This window comes from Arachis stenosperma, chromosome 1, assembly GCF_014773155.1.
Source record: "Arachis stenosperma cultivar V10309 chromosome 1, arast.V10309.gnm1.PFL2, whole genome shotgun sequence".
Classification (NCBI taxonomy): Eukaryota; Viridiplantae; Streptophyta; class Magnoliopsida; order Fabales; family Fabaceae; genus Arachis; species Arachis stenosperma.
The window spans coordinates 108,549,153-108,569,438 of NC_080377.1; the positions used below are offsets into that span (position 1 = coordinate 108,549,153).

The 20,286-nt window shown below is 39.5% G+C and overlaps 1 non-coding gene across 1 annotated transcript; it reads right to left on the minus strand.

Moving 5' to 3' along the window:
* Positions 1-13,273: 13,273 nt before the first annotated feature.
* LOC130951495 (small nucleolar RNA R71) lies at positions 13,274-13,381 on the minus strand. Its single transcript, XR_009073990.1, has one exon. It is a non-coding gene; the product is annotated as a small nucleolar RNA R71 (small nucleolar RNA).
* Between the last annotated feature and the right edge of the window lie 6,905 nt (positions 13,382-20,286).

The following is a 20,286-nucleotide window of genomic DNA, read 5'->3' on the forward strand; positions in this document are numbered from 1 at the left end:
GTCCATGGGCGAGTTCAATTCTTTGGTTTTTCATGATCTTCTCCCCTTTGTATGCTTTCCTCTCACTCCTTTGATTCATTCCTAGCCTTTTCAACCTGAAATCACTTTACAAACACATCAAGGCATCTAGTGGAATCAAAGGTGAATTAAATTTAGCTAATTAAGGACCTAGAAAGCATATTTTCACACTTAAGCACAAATTGGGAGACAATCATGAAACCATGCTATTTCATTGAATAAATGTGGGTAAAAGGTCATAAAATCCCTTAAATGAAGCATAAGATAAACCCTACAAATGGGGTTTATCAACCTCCCCACAGTTAAACCAAGCATGTCCTCATTCTTAAACGAAGAATGAAGTAAGGGTATGGCATTTATTCAATAGAAACTAACTAAATGCAATCTACCTATATGCAACTATCTACGTGAATGCAATTGCTTGGTCGAAATAAATCAATTCCTCAAGAATACATATATAAGCACAAGGGCCAAAGGTATTAACAACCATGCCAAACCACAATTGAATTGAGCTATTAAATATTTTTACAAACTTATATGAAAGGAGATGATCATAGGTGGAAACATGTAATTGAGCATCAAACCCTCACCGGATGTATTTGCACTCTATTCGCTCAAGTGTTTAGGGTTGATTCTCTCAATTCTCTCATAATCATGCTTTCTAAGATTTGTTTTTCTTCTAACAACCGACATATATTTCATGCATGCATACAAGTATCATGAGGTCTTTTCTTTAGGTTGTAATGGGGTTAGGGTCAAGGTAGGATGCATATATGGTTAAGTGAGCTTGAAATTTGAATCTTTGATAAGCTTAGACTTTCCACCTAGCCTATGACATCCTATACAATTAAGTTCTAACCTAACTACCCATTTTTCACTTTTTCACATACTCATGTATTTTCTTTTCATTTCGCAATACATATGCATTGATTTTTTTGAGCTCTACTTTGCTTTGGGACATTTTGTCCCCTTTTTATTTCTTTCTTTTTCTTCTTCTTTCTTTTTCTATTTTTTTCTTTTCCATATTATTTTTCTTTTTCTTTTCTTTTTCTTTTGTTATTCTCATTTTTTTCTTTCTATATGCAAGAACATGAATGCATATAGTTTTATATTTAATTAATACATGAGTATGTACCCAATTCCCAATATTTTTAATAACAATACAAAACTACCCTTTTATTCACCCAATGTCCCAAGGTTTCCACACTTGAATGATGCACACACACTAGCCTAAGCTAATCAAAGATCCAAATAAGGACATTTATTGTTTTTCGCTTTAAGGCTTGTAATGTGATAAATTAAAGAACAAGTGGGTTAAGCGTAGGTTCAAAGTTGGCTAACAATAGAAGATAAAAGGTAGGCTATTAGGGTAAGTGAGCTAATGAATTGATGGCCTCAATCATATAAATGCATGTATACACAAAATAATGGACATAAAGAATCAAACAAATCAAAGATTACAATCATAGAAAGAGAATAATGCACACAAGAAGGAAAATAAGTGGTTATAAGATGCAACCACACCATTAGGCTCAAAACTCACAAGCTTGTGTTCTTAGCTCAAAAATCATGTTCCACGATATATATAATTCAAGCAAGTTCAATGAAAAGTTTTTCACTCAAATCAATTGAGGTGCCCTATAGATAGAAATCTTGAAAAATCTCATTATTTTGACTAAGCTTATTGTGAATATATATGCAAAAATAAGAAAATGAAACAAAAATCCTAAAAGACCTAAAAAATGAAATGCAAAAGTGTTGAGATTAGAAACTTGTCACCCAAAATCACCGACCGGTCGGACGACCTCCCCACACTTAAAAGTTTGCACCGTCCTCGGTGCACTCAAAGATGAGCAAGGGGGTACGGTGACCTTCCGGATTGCTACCTTCAGTTGGTAAATCAACCGGTTGCTGCGCGTTTTCTCTTTTGCTTTCATTTTTGCTTGCGGTGCATCATTCATGAAAAACAAAAATATAACACCATAAGATGAGAAAACAAAAGCAAGGAAGCATAATTATTGGAATGAGGTAAATCACTAGGAATGAGTGAGTGAATTAGTGTGACATTAAGAAATATTAGGTATGTGAATTCTAAATTGCGTGGTTTGGAACACACATTAACATAAAAAGTGATGTCACAAAAGAAGTATGCACTTCACTTATCCTAGTGTGCTTGAGATGCTTTAAGTGAGCTTGTAAGGTAAAACAAGCATTAAAGAGGCATGAAAGCATTCAAGCGAAAAATATATGGATGCATATAATCATTAAACACAATGCATTAAGGTAAATGCTCAACATCCAATATCAAGAACTTGCCTAATCGAGGAAAAGGATTCAAATCACATGGTGGCCAAATCATGTAATTCATGAAGAGTTACAAGCTCGAAGGCAATTCTCATCACTTGGTATTCTTAAAAGGTAAGCATAAAAAAACTGAAAACCAAGTAGAAAAATATAACCTCAACAATATAATCCAACAAAGATTATAAACATAATGATGTTAAGATAACATCCCTTTTTAATACTCAGCAGCAATTAATGGTAAACAAGAATAACAATCCAACACTTACAATGAAAAAAAGAAAATGAAATGAAAACTAATTAAAACTAACTAATCAACTAACTAAATAACTAATTAGTTAACTAAAATAAATGGTTATCAATGGTGTTTGGGAGTGTTGGATGAGGGGTAGAAGAAGGGAAGAAGAAAGGAGAAGGAAAGAAACGGAAAGAGGAGAAGAAAAGAGATGTAGTAAAGGAAGGACATCCGCGTGTACGCGCGCGGATGGTAGTGGAATGGGCGCGACGCTTATGCGCAAGGCACGCGTACGCGTGCCTGGTGAACCGGAGATGAGGCACACACGCGTCTATCGCGCTTATGTGCGGGTTGATGTTTGTGCCTCAGGCACAAAGTTCGCACAGTGCAGGCGCAACTCTCGGGTCATTGGCTGGGAGTGGAACTTTTGCATCCACGCGGACGCATCATGTACGCGTGCCTGTGGAATGGCCGAAAAGCTTGGGCACGCGTACGCGTGGATGGTGCTCTATTTTTCAAAAATTTTTCTATGTTTTTGCACCAATCCAAGCGTTCCAAACCTCCAAACAGCTACCAAAACACCATAAAACCTTATTTAACATACTAAACTACCAAATAAACTCAACAAACTAAACTAAACATGAAATTAACATAATTACCAATATGTACAAAAGAGAAAAATGAAAAGAATTTACCATGGTGGGGTGCCTCCCACCTAGCACTTTTGTTTATTGTCCTTAAGTTGGACTTATGGGGAGCTCCTCTCAAAGTGGCTTGTGCTTAAATTCATCTTGGAACATCCACCAATGCTTTAGTCTCCAATAAGCTCCATTCTTCAAAATTAATAGCTCCAAGCTTTGATGGAGTTCTTCACAAACCATGGGCTCCCAAAAGTGGTCCTCATCTTGTAATCGGGGATCCCACACTTTATTTTCACACCCGTCTTGAGGTTGATCATCATTAATCCATCCGGGTGGTAAGCAAGAGGAATTCTCAAGGTGATACCAAACTCTCCTTTTAGACCCATTCAATTGAGCACTAGCCCAACCCTTGCATCTAAGCCTTGAAATATCAACCAAAATGAGCCTTGATTTGCAACGCCATCCACTAAACATTCTTCTCTTACGCTTTATCCCATAAATCATCCTAAGTTGACCATCCGTTTCAAGCAAACCATACTCAAGTGGGACAATAAAGCTAATAGAAATGAGTTTTACCCACTCAAATGAAGGAATATATGACAACCTAGGGAAAGAAGCTTCCAAGGATCTTGATAAGGCGTACTCAACTCCCGTCCTTCTTTTTCTAAGGACTTCCACCTCTTCACAAGATTTTTCAAATTCAATCCTTTGTTCGTCAATTCCATCTAACTCTTCTCCGTCACTCAAATCATAAATGGGAGGATGAGAGAAATCTACCTCTACATTGCTTTCTATCTCACCAAGAGAAGGTTCTTCAAGTTCAAAGGATTCACCACCGCTAAGATTTGATGCTTGATCTTTATTACCAAGGGAACTCAATTCTTGCTCCATTCCTTCCAAGTCTTCATATGGGATATGCCTTGGAGGTTGTGCACGTTCCTCCTCAACATCACCTTTAATCTTCTTGGAGGGGTTTTCTATAACTCTAGGTTCCCATGGAGGTTCCGCATCTCCTAAGTCTTCAACCACTTCTTCCTCTTCTTTAATAATCATAGGTTCCTCCAATTGTTCCAACACAAAGTAGCTTTCCTCTTTTTCCACCGGAGTTTCCAATCTCTCCTTCATGCTATGCTCTTCCTTGGATTCTCCACATGTAGCCATGGGAGTTCTTTAGTTGTTCAAGCATTGAGAGGCTAATCGGTTTACCACCTCATCCAAGGCGGTCATGAATTGTTGCATATCCCTTGTCATCTCCTCTTGTCCTTGCACAAGAACATCAAGAATGTCATCCATTGGAGGTTGGGGTGGATGGGAGGGTTCATTATTTTGGAGGGATGGTTCATAATAGGGAGGTGGTTCATCATAATTAGGGTGTGGTGGTTCAATATTCTCTACTTTTTCCACTTGTTGCACAACATGCTCCATGGTTGCTTGAAATTGATCCAATGCTTCCTTGAGACGATCCCTTGACTCTTGTTCTGCTTGGATATCATGATTAGGATCATGTGGCTCTTGGATCGATGGACATGAATATTCTTCCATGTGAGGTTGTGGTGGAAGGTAGAATTCATCTTGTGGTTGAAAATTTGTGTGCATTGGAGGTGGTTCATCTTGGTCATGGTATGGAGTTGGCTCTTGAAAGTGGTGATATTGGGATGGTTCCATGTATGATTCATATGGCTCAAAAGGTGGTTGGTATGAAGGATATGGATTAGGGTCATATGGAGGTGTTTGGTGGTAAGGGGCTTGTGAGTATGGTTGAGGGTTATGTAGAGGATGTGGCTCATAGGCATATGGTGGTGGTTCTTGAAAGTCACAAAGAGATTCACCATAGCCATTGGATTGGTATGCATCATAGAATGGTGATAAACCACTATTTTATGGTTTATCTTATGCTCAATTGAGTGATTTTTATCAAATCTTCACCCACTTATTCATGTAAATTGCATGGTTTTACTATTCCTTCCTCATTTTATGATATCTGTGAAAACATGTTTCCTATGCTTTAAAAATATTAAATTTAATCATCTCTTATCACCATTCGATGCCGTGATATGTGTGTTAAGTGTTTTCAGGGATTACAAGGCAGGAATGGCTTGGAGGATGGAAAGGAAGCATGCAAAAGTGGAAGGAATACAAGAAGTTGAAGGAACTGCAAAGCTGTCAGCCAGACCTCTTTGCATTCAAATGGTCATAACTTGAGCTACAGAGATCCAAATGATGCGGTTTCAGTTGTGTTAGAAAGCTAACGTCTGGAGCTTCGATTTGATATATAATTTGCCAAAGTGGACGTACATCTAGGCAACGCGAACGCGTGCTCCACGCGGACGCGTCGCAGTGACAAAAATCAGCGTGGCAGATTTCACAATCAGCGATTTCTGGGCTGTTTTTGACCCAGTTTTCGGCCCAGAAAATACAGATTAGAGGCTATAAAGTGGGAGAATCTATCCATTCATTCAACACAACATAGAAGACTCATAATTCACTTTTCATAATTTAGATGTAGTTTTAGAGAGAGAGAGAGAGAGGCTCTCTCCTCTCTCTTAGGATTTAAGATTAGGATTCCTCTTAAAGGATTTAGGATTTCTTCTTCTCAATTTCCTGGTTCAATGTTCCTTTACTCAATTCTCTTATACTCTTCATGTTAAATTTGATTCTCTATTTAAATGCAATTTGAGATATTTCATATTTATGATTGCTTTCTTCAATTTATGTTATGATATGGTGTAATGGCATTCATGTTAGTAAAGTAGGCTCCTAACTTGGTTTTGGAGTTGATTAATATTAGGAGACCCTTGAGTTGGAATACTCAAGAGTTCAATTATAATTGGTTCGTTGTTGGTTGGCTTGTTAGTCACTAACTCTAGTCCTTCCCAAGGGAGAGGATTAAGACTTGTGAATAGAAGTTGACTTTTAACTTGACTTTCCTTCATTCGTTGAGGGATAACTAAGTAGAAACAACTACTAATTACTAATTGATCTTGAGAAAATTCCAACAAGGATAGAACTTCCGATTAATCTTCTCCTGGTCAAGGCATTTTTATTCAAATAGATTTTCTCCAATTAATTTATTTTCTTTGCAATTTTCTCTTCTTACTTCTCAATCCAAAACCCCGATTTACACAACTCATAACCAATAATAAGAACACCTCCCTGCAATTCCTTGAGAGACGACCCGAGGTTTAAATACTTCGGTTATCAATTTATTTAGGGGTTTGTTACTCGTGATAACCAAAACTTTTGCACGAAAGGATTCTCTGTTGGTTTAGAAACTACACTTACAACGCGATTATATTTTTATATTTCTTTACCGATAGAAAATCCGATCGTCAAAATGGCGCCGTTGTCGGGGAATTGCAAAAGTGTGCCTTATTATTGGTTATTGTAAATATTTTTCAAAAAAAATTTTCAGATTTTAAAATTTTTATCTTATCTTATCTTATTTTTCAAAATTCAAATCTTTTTCAAAAAACATATCTTTTTCAAAATCTTATCTTATCTTTTTTTCAAAATCTTATTTTATCTTTTTTTTTCAAAAAATCATATCTTTTTCAAAATATTTTCTTTTTGTTAGTTTTTATTTTTATTTTTTTTTTTACTACTATGAACTCTCACCCCTTTGGCTATGAGTCTGGTTACAATTATGTTGCAGGAATAAGAGATTACAATGAGAACATGCATCAAGGATGGAACAATCAAAGATGGGAGGAGCCACAAGGATTTGATCAACCCTCATGGTAACAACCACCTCCTATGGACTATCAACAACCATTCCATGATGCATATCAAGGCAATGGCTATGGTGAGCACTCTTTTGATTATCAACAACCACCACTATATGCCTATGAAACCCCTCCTCAACATCATTTTGGACCACCATACTCACAAGCCCCTTACCACCAAACACCCTCATATGATCCTAACCCTTATCCACCACACCAACCACCTTATGAGCCATATGAACCATATCTAGAACCACCCCAATTTTAACCCAATTACTCCCAGGAACCACCACCTCCATATACACCATGTCCATATCCATCTACCCAAGAGCCATATGATCCTAATCATGCAATCCAAGCGGAACAAGAATCAAGGGATCATCTCAAGGAATCAGTGGATCGATTTCATGCAACTCTATATCAACTAAATCAAGCGATAAGTTGATTAGCTTTCCAACACTCGGACACTTAAAGTGCTCCCATGGCTACATGTGGAGAATCAATAAAAGAGCATAGCATAAAGGAGACACTAGAAACTTCAATGGACAATGAGGAACATACCTTTGTATTGGAACAAGTGGAGGAAACCGTAATAGCTGAAGAAGAGAAAGTTGTTAAAGATTTAGGAGATGCAGAACCTCCATGGGAAAGTCAAGTCATAGAGCCTCTTTCCAAGACGTGTGAATTTGATGTTGAAGAGGGTGTACAACCTCCAAGACATATCATGGTTGAAGACTTGGAAGAGGTTGATCAAGAAACGGAGACTAAAGAAGTAGAAGCACAGCCTCCCATGCCCTTGGTAAGCAATGAAGAAGAGATTAAATTGGAAGAAAGCTACCAAGAAGAAGAGGTTGATATTGAATAAGCTTGCAAAAAGATGGAAGGTGTCAAAAAAGCACACACGGGAGTAAAGCCTGCAACTACCTTGCCAAAGTTGTTGGAGACCCCTCCCCCTAAGTTGTCATCATCCTTCACAACATTCAAGTGGGTAAAATTCATATCCCTTAGCTTTCTAATTCCACTTGAATATGGGCTACTGGAGACGGATGGTCAACTTAGAGCTCTTTGTGGCATTAAGAGTAAGAGGAAGATGGTTAGTGGTAAGAATTGTCCTGCAAGGTTCATTATGGTTGGAAGCTTTAAGTTTAAATGAAAAGGTTGGTGTAGAGCTCAATTGAATGGGTCTAGGAAGTTGTTTGGACGCTTCAGTGAGAATTCTAAAGCTGAACCACCCGGATGGAATCATGATAATCAACTTGAAAACGGGTGTAGAAACAAGATTTGGGATCCAGGAATATATGAGGATCAATTTTGGGAGCTCAAAGCTTGTGAAGAACTCCATCAAAGCTTGAGGAATTTACTTAGTATGGATAGAGCTTATTGGAAGACCAAGCATTGGTGGAAGTTTCAAGATGAGTTCAAGCACAAGCCGCCATGAGAAGAAGCTCACCAGAATGTCCAACTTAAGGACTTTAACTAAAAGTGCTGGGTGGGAGACAACCCACCATGGTATGATCGTTCCCTTTTCAGTTTTAATTCTAGTATGTTTTGTTTGTTTTTGAGTTTTGATTGGACCTGGAATCATGCATAACATTCATATTAGCATTGCATTCTGCATACTGCATTATTAAAAAAAATTGCACGCGACGCGACTGATGAACGGATAATTTGTACGCTTTTTGGCATTGTTTTTAGTATATTTTAGGATGATCTAGTTAGTTTTTAGTATATTTTTATTAGTTTTTTAGTTAAAATTCACTTTTCTGGACTTTACTATGAGTTTGTGTGTTTTTCTGTGATTTCAGGTATTTTCTGACTGAAATTGAGGGTCCTGAGCAAAAATCTGATTCAGAGACTGAAAAGGACTGCAGATGCTGTTGGATTCTGACCTCCCTGCACTCGAAGTGTATTTTTTGGAGCTACAGAAGCCCAATTGGCGCGCTCTCAACGGCATTGGAAAGTAGACATCCTGGGCTTTCCAGCAATGTATAATAGTCCATACTTTGTCCAAGATTTGATGGCCCAAACCGGCGTGGCAAATCAGCCTCAGAATTTCCAGCGTTTAACGCTGGAACTGGCATAAAACTTGGAGTTAAACGCCCAAACTGGCATGAAAGCTGGCGTTTAACTCCAGAAAAGGTCTCTACACATGCAAGCTTCAATGCTCAGCCCAAGCACACACCAAGTGGGCCCGGAAGTGGATTTTTCTGTCATTTACTCATTTCTGTAAACCTTAGGTTACTAGTTCACTATTAATAGGATCTTTTGACATTTTATCTGTACCTCATGACACTTTACACGTTTCTTTGTGTACTTCTTACATCATGAGTCTCTAAACCCCATGGTTGGGGGTGAGGAGCTCTGCTGTGTCTTGATGGATTAATGCAATTACTACTGTTTCTTATTCAATCATGCTTGCTTCCATTCTAAGATATCACTTGTTCTTAACCCGGATGAATGTGATGATCCGTGACTGATGAGCGGATAATTTGTATGCTTTTTGGCATTGTTTTTAGTATGTTTTTAGTATGATTTAGTTAGTTTTTAGTATATTTTTATTAGTTTTTAGTTAAAATTCACTTTTCTGGACTTTACTATGAGTTTGTGTGTTTTTCTGTGATTTCAGGTATTTTCTGGCTGAAATTGAGGGACCTAAGCAAAAATCTGATCCAGAGACTCAAAAGGACTGCAGATGCTGTTGGATTCTGACCTCTCTGCACTCGAAGTGGATTTTCTGGAGCTACAGAAGCCCAATTGGCGCGCTCTCAACGGCGTTGGAAAGTAGACATCCTGGGCTTTCCAGCAATATATAATAGTCCATACTTTGCCCAAGATTTGATGGCCCAAACTGGCGTTCAAAGTCACCTCAAGAAATTCCAGCGTTAAACGCCGGAACTGGCACCTAATTGGGAGTTAAACGCCCAAACTGGCACTAAAGCTGGCGTTTAACTCCAAGGAGAGTCTCTACACGAAAAAAGCTTCATTGCTCAGCCCAAGCACACACCAAGTGGGCCCGGAAGTGGATTTTTATGTCATTTACTCATCTATGTACTAGTTTTCTATAAGTAGGACCTTTTACTATTGTATTAAGAGAGACTTTTGGTAGCTATCTTTGTTTTATGCTATCTTAGACCTTTGGGAGGCTGGCCATTCGGCCATGCCTAGACCTTGTTCTTATGTATTTTCAACGGTGGAGTTTCTACACACCATAGATTAAGGTGTGGAGCTCTGCTGTACCTCGAGTATTAATGCAATTACTATTGTTCTTCCATTCAACTCCGCTTGTTCTTTATCCAAGATATCACTTGTTCTTCAACATGATGAAGGTGATGATTGACGCCCATCACCATTCTCACTCATGAACAAGGTGACTGACAACCACTCTTGTTCTACAAGCATATGAGGCTTAGTGAATATCTCTTGGATTCTTTAATCGGAATCTTCGTGGTATAGGCAGGACCTGATGGCGGCATTCAAGAGAATCCGGAAGGTCTAAACCTTGTCTGTGGTATTCTGAGTAGGATTCAATGACTGAATGACTGTGACGTGCTTCAAACTCCTAGCAGGCTAGGGCGTTGGTGACAGACGCAAAAGTATCAATGGATATTATTCCGGCCTGACCGAGAACCGACAGCTGAATTCCGCTATGCCGTGACAGGACATATGCAATCGCTTTCACTGAGAGGATGGGAGGTAGCTGCTGACAACAGTGAAACCCTACACGAGCTTGCCATGGAAAGGAGTAAGAAGGATTGGATGAAGGCAGTAGGAAAGCAGAGAGACGGAAGGGAAGGCATCTTCATACACTTGTCTGAAGCTCTTACACCAATGATATACATAAGTATCACTATCTTTATCTTTATATTATTTTCATTCATCATCATATACATTTGAGTTTACCTGACTAAGATTTACAAGATGACCATAGCTTGCTTCAATGCTAACAATCTCCGTGGGATCGACCCTTACTCACGTAAGGTATTACTTGGACGACCCAGTGCACTTGCTGGTTAGTTGTGCGAAGTTGTGTAATGCCATGGTATTGAGCTACCAAGTTTTTGGAGCCATTACCGGGGATTATGAGAGTTGTGAAAAAGTATTGTTCACAATTTCGCGCACCAAGTTTTTGGCGCCGTTGCCGGGGATTGTTCAAGTTTTGAGCAAGCTTTTGGTAACAATGCCTGGGATTGTTCTAGTTTGGACAACTGACGGTTCATCTTGTTGCTTAGATTAGGTATTTATTTTTTTTGAAATTCTTGAAGATGAATTCTAGAGTTTCATGATGATTTGTTGAAATCTGGCTGGCTGAGAAGCCATGTCTAATCTGATTGGACCGAGGTTTCAACTTATCACCACAAGAGCTTGTTGATTTTCATCAATTTTGCTTTTGGAGCAGTGATCCGCTAAGGCTTGGCTGACCTTTGGTCATGTCTAGTGTTTTGGACCGAAGCTTTCTTTGAAAGCTTGGCTGGCTGTGAAGCCATGTCTAATTCCTGGACCGGAGTCTTAGACTAGCATTGCACTGATTCCTGGAATTCTCATTAAGAATTTTGATACCTTTTTCCACTTAATTTTCGAAAAACACAAAAAAAAATTACAAAATCATAAAAACCAAAAAAATATTTGCTGTTTCTTGCTTAAGTCTAATGTCTCATCTTAAGTTTGGTGTCAATTACATGCATTCATTCATGTGTCTTAAGGATCTTCAAGTAATTCTTGATGATTTCTTGCTCTGATCTTTGAATTCTTTTGGCTTGAGTATTTATGTGTCTCATATAGTGTCAGTAGTACACAAACTGCTAAGTTTGGTGTCTTGCATGCATTGTTATTTGATTCTTGTTGCATTTTGATTATTAAAAATCCAAAAATATTTTTAATTTGTGTCTTTTCAAGTCAATAATACAAAGAATTGAAGATTCAGAACATACTGCAGAGGAATTATACAGAAAAAGCTGAGCATTCAAAAATGCCCAGTGAAGAAGGCAGACTGGCGTTTAAACGCCAGCCAGGGTACCTGGTTGGGCGTTTAACGCCCAAAAAGGTAGCATTTTGGGCGTTAAACGCCAGAATGTATACCATTCTGGGCGTTTAACGCCAGGATGGTGCTAGGGGAAGATTTTGTTTTTCAAATCAATTTTTTTCAAGTTTTCAAAGTTTTTCAAAATCAAATCTTTTTCAAATCATATCTTTTCAATCAAATGTTTTCAAAATCAATTTCTTTCCTTTTTCAAAGATACTTACTAACAATTAATGATTTGATTGAACATTTTTTGCCTTTTCTATTAAGGAAGGTTTTATGTTTGAATCATATCTTTTCTTGTTAGGCAAGTCATCAATTTTTTTTCAAATCACATCTTTTCAAATTGTTTTCAAATCATATCTTTTCAAATTGTTTTCAAATCATATCTTCTCAATCACATCTTTTTAAAACCATAACTTTTCAATCAAATCTTTTTAATCACATTTTTTTTAAAATAGTTTTCAATCAAATCTTTTTAATTTCTAATTTCAAAATCTTTTTCAAAAATCACTTGATTTCTTTTTCACTTTTAATTTTCGAAAATTATCAATCAAATTTTCAAAATGTTTTCAAAATCTTTAATTGAATTTTCGAAAATTCTCTTCCCTCCTTCCCACATCCTTCTATTTATGGAGTACCACTCCTTCTAAATGCACAATTCGAACCTTATCTAATTAAAGTTCGAATTCTTCTTCTCCTTCTTCTTACTATTTCTCTTTTCCTCTGACACTTCAAGGAATCTCTATACTGTGACATAGAGGATTCCACATTTTCTTTTTCTCTCCTATTTCATATGAGCAGGAGCAGAGACAAAGGCATTCTTGTTGAAGCTGATCCTGAACCTGAAAGGACCTTGAAGAGAAAGCTAAGAGAAGCTAAAGCACAACTCTCTTTAGAGGACCTGACCGAATTCTTCAAGGAAGAAGAACACATGGCAGCCGAAAACAACAACAATGCCAACAATGCAAAGAAGGTGCTGGGTGACTTCACTGCACCTACTCCTGATTTTTATGGGAGAAGCATCTCTATCCCTGCCATTGGAGCAAACAACTTTGAGCTTAAGCCTCAATTAGTTTCTCTAATGCAACAGAATTGCAAGTTCCATGGACTTCCAATGGAAGATCCTCATCAGTTCTTAGCTGAATTCTTGCAAATCTGTGACACAGTCAAGACTAATGGGGTTGACCCTGAGGTCTATAGACTGATGCTATTCCCTTTTGCTGTAAGAGACAGAGCTAGAATATGGTTGGATTCTCAACCTAAAGAAAGCCTGGACTCTTGGGAAAAGCTAGTCAATGCCTTCTTGGGAAAGTTCTTTCCACCACAAAGATGGAGTAAGCTTAGAGTGGAAGTCCAAACCTTCAGACAGAAGGATGGAGAATCCCTCTATGAAGCTTGGGAAAGATACAAACAATTAATCAGAAGATGTCCTTCAGACATGCTTTCTGAATGGAGCATCATAGGTATTTTCTATGATGGTCTCTCTGAACTATCCAAGATGTCTTTGGATAGCTCTGCTGGAGGATCTCTTCATCTGAAGAAGACGCCTGCAGAAGCTCAAGAATTGATTGAAATGGTTGCAAATAACCAATTCATGTACACTTCTGAAAGGAATCCTGTGAACAATGGGACTAGTCAGAAGAAAGGAGTTCTTGAGATTGACACTCTGAATGCCATATTGGCTCAGAACAAGATATTGACTCAACAAGTCAATTTGATTTCTCAAAGTCTGTCTGGAATGCAAAATGCACCAAACAGTACTAAGGATGCTTCATCTGAGGAAGAAGCTTATGATCCTGAGAACCCTTCAATGGAAGAGGTGAATTACCTAGGAGAACCCTATGGAAACACCTATAATTCTTCATGGAGAAATCACCCAAATTTCTCATGGAAGAATCAAGAGAGACCTCAACAAGGTTTCAATAACAATAATGGTAGAAGAAACAGGTTTAGCAATGGCAAGCCTTTTCCATCATCTTCTCAGCAACAGACAGAGAGTTCTAAGCAGAATACTTCTGACTTAGCAACAATGGTCTCTGATCTAATAAAGACCACTCAAAGTTTCATGAATGAAACAAGGTCCTCCATTAGAAATTTGGAAGGACAAGTGGGACAGCTGAGCAAGAAAATTACTGAACTCCCTCCTAGTACTCTCCCAAGTAATACAGAAGAAAATCCAAAAGGAGAGTGCAAAGCCATAAACATGTTCGACTATGGAGAGGAAAGAGAGGAGGAGGACGCCACTGAGGAAGACCTCAGTGGGCGTGTACCAATCTCCTCTGAGTTCCTCAATGAGGAACCATGGGAATCTGAGGCTCAAATTGAGACCATAGAGATTCCATTGGACTTACTTCTGCCTTTCATGAGCTCTGATGAGTATTCTTCCTCTGAAGAGGATGAGTATGTCACTGAAGAGCAAGTTGCTAAATACCTTGGAGCAATCATGAAGCTAAATGACAAGTTATTTGGAAATGAGACTTGGGAGGAAGAACCACCTTTGCTCACCAAAGAACTGGATGACTTGTCTAAGCAGAAACTGCCTCTACAGAGGCAAGATCCTGGGAAGTTTTCTATACCTTGTACCATAGGCACCATGACCTTCAAGAAGGCCTTGTGTGACTTAGGGTCAAGTGTAAACCTCATGCCCCTCTCTGTAATGGAGAAATTAGGGATCTTTGAGGTGCAAGCTGCAAGAATCTCATTAGAGATGGCAGACAATTCAAGAAAACAAGCTCATGGACTTGTAGAGAATGTTTTGGTGAAGATTGAAGACCATTACATCCCTACTGATTTCATAGTCCTAGAGACTGGGAAGTGCATGGATGAATCCATCATCCTTGGCAGACCCTTCCTAGCCACAGCAAAGGCTGTGATTGATGTTGATAGAGGAGAGTTGATCATTCAAGTGAATGAAGAATCCTTGGTGTTTAAGGCCCAAGGACATCCCTCTATCATCATGGAGAGGAAGCATGAAGAGCTTCTCTCAAAACAGAGCCAAGCAGAGCCCCCACAGTCAAACTCTAAGTTTGGTGTTGGGAGGCCACAACCAAACTCTAAGTTTGGTGTTGAACCCCCACATTCAAACTCTAAGTTTGGTGTTGGGAGGTTCCAACACGGTTCTGAGTATTTCTGAGGCTCCATGAGAGTCCTCTGTCAAGCTAATGACATTAAAGAAGCGCTTGTTGGGAGGCAACCCAATGTTTTATAGCTAATTATTTTCTTTTGTTATTTTATCTTTTTTGTAGGTTGATGATCATAGGAAGTCACAAAAACAATGAAAAAAGCAAAAACAGAATGAAAAACAGGAAGAAAAACAGCACACCCTGGAGGAGAAGAAGCTGGCGTTCAAACGCCAGTAATGCTAGCTGTTGGGCGTTTAACGCCCAGTCTGGCACCATTCTGGGCGTTTAACGCCAGAAAGGGGCACCAGACTGGCGTTAAACGCCAGTAAAGGGCAACAACCTGGCGTTAAACGCCAGGAATGGGCACCAGCCCGGCGTTTAACGCCAGAAATACCTCAAAACGTGATTTTGAGCAACATTTGGTGCAGGGATGACTTTTCCTTGACACCACAGGATCTGTGGACCCCACAGGACCCCACCATCACTCTCTCTTCTTCCCCCATTCACTAATCACCTCAATACCTCTTCCCCAAAAACCCTTCACCTATCAAATCCCATCTTTCTCTTCACCACTCACATCCATCCTTCATAAATCCCCACCAACCTCACCCTTCAAATTCAAACCACTTTCCCTCCCAAACCCACCCATCATGGCCGAACCATTACCCCCCCTCTCCTATATATACCCTTCTTCAACCCTTCATTTTCACACAACCTAAACACCACTTCTTTCCCTTCTTGGCCGAACACACCACCTTCCCCCTCTTCCTCATTTCTTCTTCTTCTACTCTCTTCTTTCTTCTTTTGCTCGAGGACGAGCAAACATTTTAAGTTTGGTGTGGTAAAAGCGTTGCTTTTTCGTTTTTCCATAACCATTTATGGCATCCAAGGCCGGAGAAACCTCTAGAAAGAGGAAAGGGAAGGCAAAGGCTTCCACCTCCGAGTCATGGGAGATGGATAGATTCCTCTCAAGGGTGCATCAAGTCCACTTCTATGAAGTTGTGGCCTTGAAGAAGGTGATCCCCGAAGTCCCCTTTTCACTCAAAAAGGGTGAATATCCGGAGATCCGCCATGAGATCCGAAGAAGAGGTTGGGAAGTGCTTACCAACCCCATTCAACAAGTCGGAATCTTGATGGTTCAAGAGTTCTATGCCAATGCATGGATCACCAAGAACCATGACCAAAGTGTGAACCCGAATCCAAAGAATTATCTCACTATGGTTCGGGGGAAATACTTGGATTTTAGTCCGGAGAGTGTGAGGGTGGCGTTCAACTTGCCTATGATGCAAGGAGATGAGCATCCTTACACTAGAAGGGTCAACTTTGATCAAAGGTTGGACCAAGTCCTCACAACCATATGTGAAGAGGGCGCACAATGGAAGCAAGATTCAAGAGGAAAGCCGGTTCAATTGAGAAGGCATGACCTCAAGCCCGTGGCTAGAGGATGGTTAGAGTTCATACAACGCTCAATCATTCCCACTAGCAACCGGTCCGAAGTTACCATAGACCGGGCCATCATGATCCATAGCATCATGATTGGAGAAGAAATAGAAGTTCATGAGGTTATAGCCCAAGAACTCTACAAGGTGGCGGACAAGACCTCCACTTTGGCAAGGTTAGCCTTTCCTCATCTCATCTGTCACCTCTGTTATTCAGTTGGAGTTGACATAGAGGGAGATACCCCCATTGATGAGGACAAGCCCATCACCAAGAAAAGGATGGAGTACACAAGAGACCCCTCTCACCATGAGATCCCTGAGATTCCTCAAGGGATGCACTTTCCTCCACAAAATTATTGGGAGCAACTAAACACCTCCCTAGGAGAGTTGAGTTCCAACATGGGACAACTAAGGGTGGAGCATCAAGAACACTCCATTCTCCTCCATGAAATTAGAGAAGACCAAAGAATCATGAGGGAGGAGCAACAAAGACAAGGAAGAGACATTGAGGAGCTCAAGCACTCCATAGGATCTTCAAGAGCAAGAAAGAGCCGCCATCACTAAGGTGGACCCGTTCCTTGATTTCCTTGTTCTTTATTCTTCTGTTTTTCGATTTTTATGCTTTATGTTATCCATGTTTGTGTCTTGTGATCATTAGTGTCTTAGTGTCTATGCCTTAAAGTTATGAATGTCCTATGAATCCATCACCTTTCTTGAATAAAAACGTGCTTAATTGAAAAGGAAAGAATTGCATGAATTCTGAATTTTACAATAGTTTAATTATTTTGATGTGGTGGCAACACTTTTGTTCTCTGAATGTATGCTTGAACAGTGCATATGTCTTTTGAACTTGTGGTTCATGAATGTTGGCTCTTGAAAGAATGATGAAAAAGGAGACATGTTACTGAGGATCTGAAAAATCATTAAAAATGATTCTTGAAGCAAGAAAAAGCAGAAAAAAAAAAGAGAAAAAGCAAACGAAAAAAAAAAGAAAAAAAAAACCGAAAAGAAAAAAAAAAGAAAAAAAGAATAAGAGTTGTGATCCAAGGCAAATAAGAGTGTGCTTAAGAACCCTGGACACCTCTAATTGGGGACTTTAGCAAAGCTGAGTCACAATCTGAAAAGGTTCACCCAATTATGTGTCTGTGGCATGTATGTATCCGGTGGTAATACTGGAAGACAGAGTGCTTTGGGCCACGGCCAAGACTCAAGAAATAGCTATGTTCAAGAATCATCATACTTAACTAGGAGAATCATTAACACTATCTGGATTCTAAGTTCCTAAAGAAGCCAATCATTCTGAATTACAAGGGATAGAGTGAGATGCCAAAACTATTCAGAGGCAAAAAGATAAAAGCCCCGCTCATCTAATTAATACTGATCTTCATAGATGTTTTTGGAGTTCATTGCATATTCTCTTCTTTTATTCTTATTTGATCTTCAGTTGCTTGGGGACAAGCAACAATTTAAGTTTGGTGTTGTGATGAGCGGATAATTTGTATGCTTTTTGGCATTGTTTTTAGTATGTTTTTAGTATGATTTAGTTAGTTTTTAGTATATTTTTATTAGTTTTTAGTTAAAATTCACTTTTCTGGACTTTACTATGAGTTTGTGTGTTTTTCTGTGATTTCAGGTATTTTCTGGCTGAAATTGAGGGACCTGAGCAAAAATCTGATCCAGAGACTCAAAAGGACTGCAGATGCTGTTGGATTCTGACCTCCCTGCACTCGAAGTGGATTTTCTGGAGCTACAGAAGCCCAATTGGCGCGCTCTCAATGGCGTTGGAAAGTAGACATCCTGGGCTTTCCAGCAATATATAATAGTCCATACTTTGCCCAAGTTTTGATGGCCCAAACCGGCGTTCAAAGTCACCTCAAGAAATTCCAGCGTTAAACGCCGGAACTGGCACCTAATTGGGAGTTAAACGCCCAAACTGGCACTAAAGCTGGCGTTTAACTCCAAGGAGAGTCTCTACACGAAAAAAGCTTCATTGCTCAGCCCAAGCACACACCAAGTGGGCCCGGAAGTGGATTTTTATGTCATTTACTCATCTATGTACTAGTTTTCTATAAGTAGGACCTTTTACTATTGTATTAAGAGAGACTTTTGGTAGCTATCTTTGTTTTATGCTATCTTAGACCTTTGGGAGGCTGGCCATTCGGCCATGCCTAGACCTTGTTCTTATGTATTTTCAACGGTGGAGTTTCTACTCACCATAGATTATGGTGTGGAGCTCTGCTGTACCTCGAGTATTAATGCAATTACTATTGTTCTTCCATTCAACTCCGCTTGTTCTTTATCCAAGATATCACTTGTTCTTCAACATGATGAAGGTGATGATTGACGCCCATCACCATTCTCACTCATGAACAAGGTGACTAACAACCACTCTTGTTCTACAAGCATATGAGGCTTAGTGAATATCTCTTGGATTCTTTAATCGGAATCTTCGTGGTATAGGCAGGACCTGATGGCGGCATTCAAGAGAATCCGGAAGGTCTAAACCTTGTCTGTGGTATTCTGAGTAGGATTCAATGACTGAATGACTGTGACGTGCTTCAAACTCCTAGCAGGCTAGGGCGTTGGTGACAGACGCAAAAGTATCAATGGATATTATTCCGGCCTGACCGAGAACCGACAGCTGAATTCCGCTATGCCGTGACAGGACATATGCAATCGCTTTCACTGAGAGGATGGGAGGTAGCTGCTGACAACAGTGAAACCCTACACGAGCTTGCCATGGAAAGGAGTAAGAAGGATTGGATGAAGGCAGTAGGAAAGCAGAGAGACGGAAGGGAAGGCATCTTCATACACTTGTCTGAAGCTCTTACACCAATGATATACATAAGTATCACTATCTTTATCTTTATATTATTTTCATTCATCATCATATACATTTGAGTTTACCTGACTAAGATTTACAAGATGACCATAGCTTGCTTCAATGCTAACAATCTCCGTGGGATCGACCCTTACTCACGTAAGGTATTACTTGGATGACCCAGTGCACTTGCTGGTTAGTTGTGCGAAGTTGTGTAATGCCATGGTATTGAGCTACCAAGTTTTTGGAGCCATTATCGGGGATTATGAGAGTTGTGAAAAAGTATTGTTCACAATTTCGCGCACCAGTGACACTCATCATATTCTCAACTATGAACGTGTGACTGACAACCACCTCCGTTCTACCTTAGATTGAGTAGATATCTCTTGGATTCTTTAATCAGAATCTTCGTGGTATAAGCTAGAACTGATGGCGGCATTCAAGAGAATCCAGAAGGTCTAAACCTTGTCTGTGGTATTCTGAGTAGGATTCAATGATTGAATGACTGTGACGAGCTTCAAACTCCTGAGGGCGGGGCGTTAGTGACAGACGCAAAAGAATCACTGGATTCTATTCCGGCCTGATTGAGAACCGACAGATGGATAGCCGTGCCGTGACAGGGTGCGTTGAACATTTCCACTGAGAGGATGGGAGGTAGCCACTGACAACGGTGAAACCCTACATACAGCTTGCCATGGAAGGAGCCTTGCGTGTTTGATGAAGAAGACAGTAGGAAAGCAGAGATTCAGAAGATGGAGCATCTCCAAAACCTTAACCTATTCTCCATTACTGCGAAACAAGTACTTATTTCATGTTCTTTTGCTTTTCACAATCAATCCTGATAATTTTTGATATCCTGACTAAGAGTTACAAGATAACCATAGCTTGCTTCAAGCTGACAATCTCCCCGACAACGGCGCCAAAAACTTGGTGCACGAAATTGCAATCACACTTTTGCAACCCCGCA